The 9,569-nt window shown below is 40.6% G+C and overlaps 1 pseudogene across 1 annotated transcript; it reads left to right on the top strand.

Moving 5' to 3' along the window:
• Positions 1–2,053: 2,053 nt before the first annotated feature.
• On the top strand, positions 2,054–3,118 carry LOC308279002 (glyceraldehyde-3-phosphate dehydrogenase-like; annotated as a pseudogene). The gene has a single exon. The product of its transcript is annotated as a glyceraldehyde-3-phosphate dehydrogenase-like (transcript).
• Positions 3,119–9,569: the final 6,451 nt, after the last annotated feature.

Here is a 9,569-nt window from a genome sequence, read left to right as displayed (position 1 = left end):
GATAAGGGGGGATTACTGACTATGGTAACTTGCTGTACTTTCTGCTCAATTTTGCTGCAAACTTTAAACAACTTTATAGAGTTCATTAAAAAATAGAAATCCTGGGCGTGGTGGCACACTCTTGTAATCCCCACACTTGAGAGGCAGAGACAGGAGGATCGCGCAGGTTCAAAGCCAGCTGCGCTGGCTTAAGAGACCCTGTTTCCAAATAAACAGTATTTAAAAAATTAGGTCTGGGAGTGTATCCTGGAGGTAGAAGGGCTTCCAGGAATCCAAGTACCACAAAAAAAAAAAAAAATAGAAATCAAGGCCAAGCGTGGTGGCGCACGCTTGTAATCGAGACTGGAGGATCACGGTTCACGGACAGCCTCAGCTACATAGTGAGGCCCTCTGCAGCTTAGTGATACCCTGTTTCAAAATAAAGAATAAGAAATAGGGCTGGGGGTGTACTCAGAGGTCGAATGTCCCTGGGTTCCATCCCCAGACCCACCAAAACAATAAAAATAAAAATCGAGGTGGGCGTGGTGGTACACGTTTGTAATCCCAGTACATGGGAAGCTGAAACAGGAGGATCACACGGGTTCAAAGCCAGCCTCAGTTACTTAGTGAGGCTCTCAGCAACTTAGTGAGATCCTGTTTCCAATCAAATATAAAAATAAAATAGAAAATATACCCTGCGAGTGTAGCCCCCTGGGTTCCATCCCCAGTACCACAAAAAAAAAATCATAAAAGGAAAAGATTAATTAGTTACATTGATGTATATTTTTTGGTACTAAGGATTGAACCCAGGGGCATTCTACCTCTGAGCTACACCCTTAGCCTTGTTTATTTTGAAATAGGGTCTCGCTAGATTGCTCTGGGTCTTGCTAACTTGCTAAGGTTGTCCCTGAATCTATGATTCTCCTGTCTCAGCTTCCCAAGTGTTGGGATTAGAGGTAGGTACCACCATGCCCAGATTTGAATACAACTTTATGGTCATGGTATACTATTGTGTGTGCTACAGAGGGCACATGGCAGCAACCACCGGGGACACACAGCATCCTAATCTGAGTGGCTATGTACTGGTGTTTGCTTTATTATTATTTAAAGAATACAATCAGCCGGGCGTGTAATCCTAGCATTTAGGACGCTGAGACAGGAGGATCCGGGTTCATGGACAGCCTCAGCTACTTAGGCCCTTTGCAACTCAGTGAGACCCTGTTTCAAAATAAAGAATAAAAAATAGGGCTAAGGATGTAGCTCAGAGGTAGAATCCCCTGGGTTCCATCCCCAGTACTGCAAAAAATAAAAATAAAAAAGTAAAGAATACAATCACATACCCTTGCACTTTTCTGTATAATGAAATTTTACAATATAAATAAATGAAGCTGGGCATGGTGGTGCATACTTGTAATCCCAGCATTTGGGAGGCTGAGACAGGAGGATCACAATTCGCAAACAACCTCAGCTACTTAGTGAGGCCCTTTGCAACTCAGTGAGACCCTGTTTCAAAATAAAGCATAAAAAAATAGGGCTTGGGGTATAGCTCGGAGGTAGAATGACCCTGGGTTCCATCCCCAGTACCGAACAACAACAGCAAAAAACAAAAAAACAAAAAAAACAATGTATATAAATGAATCACCAAACTTTCATTTAACTTCTGGTAATAAAATGCTTTATTGGTACCTTTAATGTCAAAAACATAATAACATTCCCACTGCTTAGTCCCCATCTTTAAATTAAAAGCTAGTTTAAAAAATAGTAGTGAAAGTAATTTGTTTCTCTCAAAAAACAAATAAGCTGCAACTTACCTTTACAAATAACTGTTTTCTCATTTTAAATATCACAATTCACTGGTCTTCTTCATAAATAAGTGCACACAAAAAAGCCAATGGCCTGAATCATTTTGCAGAGAACATTGTACACATCTTTAAAAACACCTAAATGCCACCCTAACTTAAAACTTGTAAAAATCATTTATTAAGTTATTGTAAAAATTGAATTCATGTAGCACCTATAAATTTGGAATTTGTAACAAATATTACAAATGATAAGATTTCCTGAGCAGGCTCTCTGTTCCTCCTGCTGATAGACAGCTGCTTCTTCTCGCGCAGTGCCAGTCGTATTCCTGAGACACCATGGTGAAGGTTGGAGTGAACAGATTTGGCCGTATTGGGCGCCTGGTCTACAGGGCTGCTTTCAACTCTGGCAATGTGGATATTGTCGCCATCAATGACCCCTTCATGGACCTCAACTACATGGTCTACATGTTCCAGTATGACTCCACCCATGGCAAGTTCAATGGCCCTGTCAAGACCAAGAACGGGAAGCTTGTCATCAATGGAAAGCCTATCTCCATCTTCCAGAAGCGAGATCCCGCCAACATCAAGTGGGGTGAAGCTGGTGCCGAATACATTGTGGAGTCCACTGGTGTCTTCACCACCATGGAGAAGGCTGGGGCTCACTTGAAGGGCGGCACCAAGAGGGTCATCATCTTGGCCCCCTCTGCTGATGCCCCCATGTTCGTAATTAGTGTGAACCATGAAAAGTATGACAATTCCCTCAAGATAGTCAGTAATACCTCCTGCACCACCAACTGCTGGGTCCCCCTGGCCAAGGTCATCGATGACAACTTTGGCATCATGGAGGGACTCGTGACCATTGTCCATGTGATCACTGCCACTCAGAAGACCGTGGACGGCCCCTCTGGGAAGCTGTGGCGTGATGGCCATAGGAAAACCCACAATATCATCCCTGTGTCCACCGGCACTGCCAAGGCTATGGACAGGTCATCCCCGAGCTGAACGGGAAGCTCACTGGCATGGCCTTCCGCGTGCCCACCCCCAATGTGTCAATTGTGGACCTTACCTGCTGCCTGGAGAAAGCTGCCAAGTATGATGACATCAAGAAGGTGGTGAAACAGGTGTCCAAAGGCCCCCTCAATGGTATCCTGGGCTACACCGAGGACCAGGTGGTCTCCGGTGACTGTAACAGCAACTCCCACTCTTCCACCTTCGATGCTGGGGCTGACATTACCTTCAATGACCACTTTGTCAAGCTCATTTCCTGGTATGACAATGAATTTGGTTATAGCAACAGGGTGGTGGACCTCATGGTCCACATGGCCTCCAAGAAGTAAGAGCCCCTGAACCACTGGCCCCAGCAAGAATGCAGGAGGAAGAGAGTGAGGCCCTCAGCTGCTGGGGAGCTCCCACCCCAACTCAGTCCCCCAACACACTGAGAATCTCCCCTCCTCCCAGTTTCCATCCCAGACCCCCTGAAAAAGGAGAGGTGCTTGGGGAGCCCTACTGACAAATGCATCATCAATAAAATCCACTGCACCCCCAAAAAAGATTTATGGAGCAAAAGAATAATGACTGCTCTTCCATAAATTTTCAGGGGTTTATACACAAATAGTACATCTCTTTTATTTTTATTTTTTGGTGGTACATTCTTTAAAATTTATTTACTTATTTTTATGTGGATCATATTGAAAATGGTATACATTTAGACTGTGCTTGGTGCCCTGCCCCCCCACTTCCCCTTCCCCCACTCCCAACAATGAGTGTCCAGGTTGATCATGCTACATTCATACTTTTACACATATCTGAATCTAGCTCCTCCATTAATCAATCTCAGCTTTCTTCCTCTCCTACCCTTCCATTCTAGCTTTGCTGAGGTTTCCCCTCCATTATCTGGAGTTCCTCTAATATTCCTAATGGCCCCTACTTTGGGCATATTAGAGAAAACATATGTCCCTTCTCTTTCTGCGCTTGGCTGATCTCACTTAACATAATGTTCTCCAGGTCTTTCTATCTTCTTGTGAATGACATGATTTTGTTCTTCTTTATAGCTGATAGTCAGAAGTTAAGAGGGCCGGGCGTGGTGGTACATACTTGTAATCCCAGCATTTGGGAGGCAGAGACTGGAGAATCGCTGTTTGTGTACAGCCTCAGCTACTTAGCGCGGCCCTTCGCAACTCATTGAGACCCTGTTTCAAAAAACAAAAAGACTAAAAAAAGGTCAGAGGTTAAAAGAGCTTATGCATGCCTTTTACCTTATTTCAATTTCTGGACTTAACAAAATGACCCAATGGTAAAAACAATCCATGTGTGATAAATAATGTAATCAAGACCTATCTGAATATAATCTTATCTTGCCTCATTAATATTACATTAGTAGATGTAATATTAATTTACATTTAAATTAAAATAACATACTATCTGCAAGTATATATTTCTCTAAAATAGTCTGTAATTAAGATTTCCATTCATACCATCTTATCTTTTTCTTTTCTCAACTCAGAGTGATCTTACGGTGCACTTGATTAAATTGTATATTTCTCCCTTCAAATTCTTTCAACTCAAAGTATTAGAATAATGCAAATAGAGATATAACAAATATTAACATGTTACAAAATAAAGGATAATAAGTACATATGGATCGATGCTAAATGAGATAATAAAAGCAAAAGAGGGACTTCCGGGAAGATGGTGCCGGAGGAAAGCGGCACTTACAAGTCCTGCTAACAATCGAACTCTATTACCACAAAACCAGCACCTTTCAGAGCCAGAAAACACCACCAGCAAAGAAATAAAAACTGTAAATACAAGGGCCAGAGAAAAAGAGGACTGGAAAAACAAGACACTAGAAAGAAACCGGCCCGAAGTGCTGTGGCTGCCGCAGCGCGGAGCGGAGAGGCCTACATCTTCCCTAGCAGCACCAGGCTCCAGAGAGGAGGGGTGGACAGTGAGCCGAGGTGAGCAGGTGCTGAACAACCGGGCGGCAGTCAGCAGTTTTGTCGGCGCAGGGAACATCTAAAGCTCCCAAGGGCCGAACACAGCACACCTGGCAGGGACCCAGAGCGGAGATCAAAACCAGAGAAGAAATACACCGCATCACGGCCGAGAGCGTGGCAGTGGTGCCATATTGCCAGTGGCGGCAACAGAGAATCCACTGAGTTCACTACAGCTCCATCAGCGCACTCAACAACCGTGAGTCAAAATGCAGCCCCTAGGGGAGAAATCCCAGTACTGTACTCCCAGGGACTTGCGCAGATAGTCTCCCTGGGTCGGAGATTTTAGCAGTGCAACCCAGTGGGGGAGTGGCGGTGGCAGAGATATCACACCATAGGAGAATGCCCAACCCGGCAAACCCCATAGTCTAAAGCAGCCTCTATCGACTCCCTGGGTCTGAAACTCTGTGATACAACCCAGTAAAGAAGTAGTGGGGTCTGAGATACCACAGACTCGAAATCCAGAGCACCTTAAGTGAAGTCATAGTGATCCAAGGGAAGAACCCAGAGAAGGCACAAACTTCCGAAATCATGGGAAAGAGGAATAACAATAGAGCAATAAATGCCCACAACCCCACAACATCAGAACCCGATAAAACAGAAATTCAGAAATTTCTAGAAGATCAAATCAGGAAAATAACTTTAGAAATAATAGAGGACTTTCTAAAAGAATTCAGAGAGAGTCAAAAAGAGATAAAGGATGCAATCATTGAAATAAAGGTCTCAATTCAAAGTATAAACAACAGATTAGACCACATGGAGAAAGAATCTCACTTCTTGAAGATGATCATTCCAAAAATGAACGCATAGTTTCTAATTTAGAAAAAAAAATCCGACAGCATGAATCTGACATTGAAGAAATATGGGCCCATTTTAAGAGAGCTAACCTAAGAATAATTGGAATAAAGGAGGGAAAAGAAGGTGAAACCAAAGGGATCAACAATCTCTTCAAGGAAGTAATAGCAGAAAATTTTCCAAATATAGAGCAAGAGGTCGATACACAGGTCCAGGAAACTTATAGAACTCCCTTTAGACAGGATCGGAGAAGAGGATCCCCAGGCCACATAATTGTCAAAATGACTAATGTGGAAGCCAAGGAGAGAATCTTAAAGGCAACAAAAACAAAAGGCCACGTGACATTCAGAGGCAAACCAATTAGAATCACTCCAGACTTCCCAAAACAAGTCATGAGAGCCAGAAGGGCTTGGAGTAACATATTCCAAACTCTGAAAGAAAACAACTTCCAGCCAAAAATTTCCTACCCAGCAAAACTATCCATCGAATTAGATGGGGAAATAAGAAGCTTCCATGACAAACAGGAACTGAAGGAATTTATGTCTTCAAAACCAGCGCTAGAGAAAATACTCAAGGAGATTAACTGCAAAGAGGAAATGGGTAATACACGCCAGAACCAAAGAAACAAGAGTTCCCATCCAGCAGACAACTAAGCAAAGAAGAATAAACAGTATCTCAAACAGAAATAAGATCTTAACATGTTGGGAATTAAAAATTATCTCTCTATAATCACACTGAATGTAAACGGCCTCAACTCCCCAATAAAAAGACATAAAGTGGCAAAATGGATTAAAAGCCAGAATCCATCCATCTGCTGCTTACCAGAAACACACCTTACAAGTAAAGATAGGAACAAACTCAAGGTAAAGGGCTGGAGCAAGGTAATCCATGCTAATGGTACTCGAAGACAAGCAGGAGTAGCAACTATGATATCAGACAAGTTACACTTCAAACCCAAACTTATTAGAAGAGACAAAGAAAGTCACATTTTACTGGTAAAAGGAATAGTCCAGCAAGAGGAAATAACAATAATCAACATCTATGCCCCAAACATAGGGGCAGCTACTTTCATAAATCAAACACTTTGTGACATGAAGTCACACATAAATCCCAACACAATAATACTGGAAGACTTCAACACACCTCTCACAATACTAGACCGATCTTCCAGACAAAGGGTCAGTAAAGATGTCTCAGAACAAAAAAACACCATTAACCAAATGGACCTGTTGGACACATATAGAATATTTCACCCAACTACAGTGGAGTTTACATTTTTCTCAGCTGCTCACGGAACCTTCTCCAAAATAGATTACATCCTGGGACACAAAATGAGCACTAGCAAATTTAAAAAATGTTACATACTTTCCTGTGTCATTTCAGACCATAATGGAATGAAACTAGAAATCAACTATAAGAAGACCCAGAGAAACAACATAAACATGTGGAGACTGAACACCACACTTCTGAATGAAGAATGGGTCTTAGAAGATGTAAGAGGTGAAATCAAGAAATTTCTAGAAACAAATGAAATTAAAGAAACCACATATCAAAACCTCTGGAACACTTTGAAGGCAGTATTAAGAGGAAAATTTATAGCACTGAGTGCTCACATAAGAAAAACAGAAAATCTTCAAATAAATAGCCTTACGATACACCTCAAAGCCCTTGAAAAGCAGGAACAATTGAACCCCAAAGCCAGCAGAAGATGGGAAATTATTAAAATTAGAGCAGAAATTAACAAAATAGAGAATAAAAAAACAATACAGAAAATCAACAAAACCAAAAGCTGGTTTCTTGAAAAACTTAACCAGATTGATAAACCACTAGCCAATCTAACTAAAAAAAGAGAGAATCAACCCAAATTATGAAGATAAGGGATGAAAAAGGAGACATTACTACTGACAGCGTAGAAATCCAGAGGATTATCAGAAACTACTTTGAAAAACTATACAACAAAATGGAAAATCTGGAGGAAATCGACAACTTCCTAGATAAATACAACCTTCCTAAACTGAGTCAAGAAGATATAGAACACTTAAACCAACCAATAACAATCAAAGAGATTGAAACAGCAATAAAGAGCTTACCATCAAAGAAAAGCCCAGGACCAGATGGTTTCCCAAGTGAATTCTATAAAACCTTTATAGGAGAACTAATCCCAATACTACTCAAACTATTTCGGGAAATAGAAAAAACCGGGACTCTCCCAAATACATTCTATGAAGCCAACATCACACTAATACCCAAACCGAATAAAGACAGTTCAAGGAAGGAAAACTACAGGCCTATATCTCTGATGAACTTGGATGCAAAACTATTAAACAAAATACTAGCAACACGCATTCAAAACCACATCAAGAAAATCATTCACCATGACCAGGTAGGGTTCATCCCAGAGATGCAAGGCTGGTTCAATATACGAAAATCAATCCATGTAATTCATCATATAAACAGAATCAAAGACAAAATCCACATGATCATCTCAATAGACGCTGAAAAAGCATTTGATAAAATCCAACATCCATTTATGATAAAAACACTGCAGAGAATTGGAATAGAAGGAACATATCTCAACATTTTTAAGGCAATCTACAATAAGCCCACTGCCAACATCATATTAAATGGGGAAAAACTTCAAGAATTTCCCCTAAAAACTGGAACGAGACAAGGATGTCCACTATCACCACTTCTCTTCAATATAGTACTAGAGACTCTAGCCAGAGCAATAAGGCAAGAAAAGGAAATCAAAGGAGTACAAATAGGAAAAGAAGAACTTAAGCTTTCACTATTTGCAGATGACATGATACTATATTTAGAAAACCCAACAAACTCGACCAAAAGGCTTATAGAACTGATCAACAAATTCAGCAAAGTATCTGGATACAAAATCAATCTTAAAAAATCAGAAGCTTTCCTTTATACCAACCATAAATCCACTGAAAAAGAAAGTCAGAAAACACTTCCACGCAGGATCTCCCACAAGAAAATAAAATACCTAGGAATAAACTTGACCAAGGAGGTAAAAGATCTCTACAAAGAAAGTTATAAAACACTGAAAAAATAAATCAAAGAAGATCTTAGAAGATGGAAAGATATTCCATGTTCATGGATTGGCAGAATAAATATCATTAAAATGGCCATCCTCCCAAAAGTGATCTACAGATTTAACGCAATGCCCATTAAACTACCAAGATCATTCCTCACAGACATAGAAAAATCAGTCCTTAAATTTATCTGGAATAACAAAAAGCCCAGAATAGCCAAGGTAGTTCTCAGCAACAAAAACCACGCAGGAGGAACCACAATACCTGACTTTAAACTATACTACAAAGCCATTGTAATAAAAACAGCATGGTACTGGCAAAAAAAAAACAGATATATAGACCAATGAAGCAGAATAGAAGACCCAGAAACAAGTCCACACACTTTCAGCCAATTGATTTTTGATAAAGGGGCCAAGAACATACACTGGAAAAAAGATAGCCTCTTCAACAAATGGTGTTGGCAAAACTGGTTAACCATATGCAGAAAATTGGATGTTAATTCCACTTTTTCACCCTGTACAAAAGTCAACTCATGATGGATCAAAGACTTGGAAATTAAACCAGAGACCTTGAAGCTCCTTGAAGAGGGCATAGGTCCAACACTACAACACATAGGCACAGATAAACACTTTCTCAACAAGACCCCAAAGGCACAACAAATTAAAAGGCAACTCAATACATGGGATTGCATAAAACTGAAGAGCTTCTGTTCAGCAAAGGAAACTATCAAGAACCTCAATCGAGAGCCAACAGAATGGGAGAAGATTTTTGCCACCTACACTACCGATAGAGGACTGATATCTAGAATATACAGAGAACTCAAGAAACTCAACACTAAGAAAACAAAGCATCCAATAACAAAATGGGCAAATGAACTAAATAGACACTTCACAAAAGAAGAAATTCAAATGGCCAATAAATGCATGAAAAAATGCTCAACATCACTGGCAATC

Source organism: Muscardinus avellanarius (assembly GCF_963383645.1).
Source record: "Muscardinus avellanarius genome assembly, chromosome: X".
In the NCBI taxonomy this organism is placed as follows: Eukaryota; Metazoa; Chordata; class Mammalia; order Rodentia; family Gliridae; genus Muscardinus; species Muscardinus avellanarius.
This window is presented reverse-complemented; position numbering and strand designations above follow the sequence as displayed.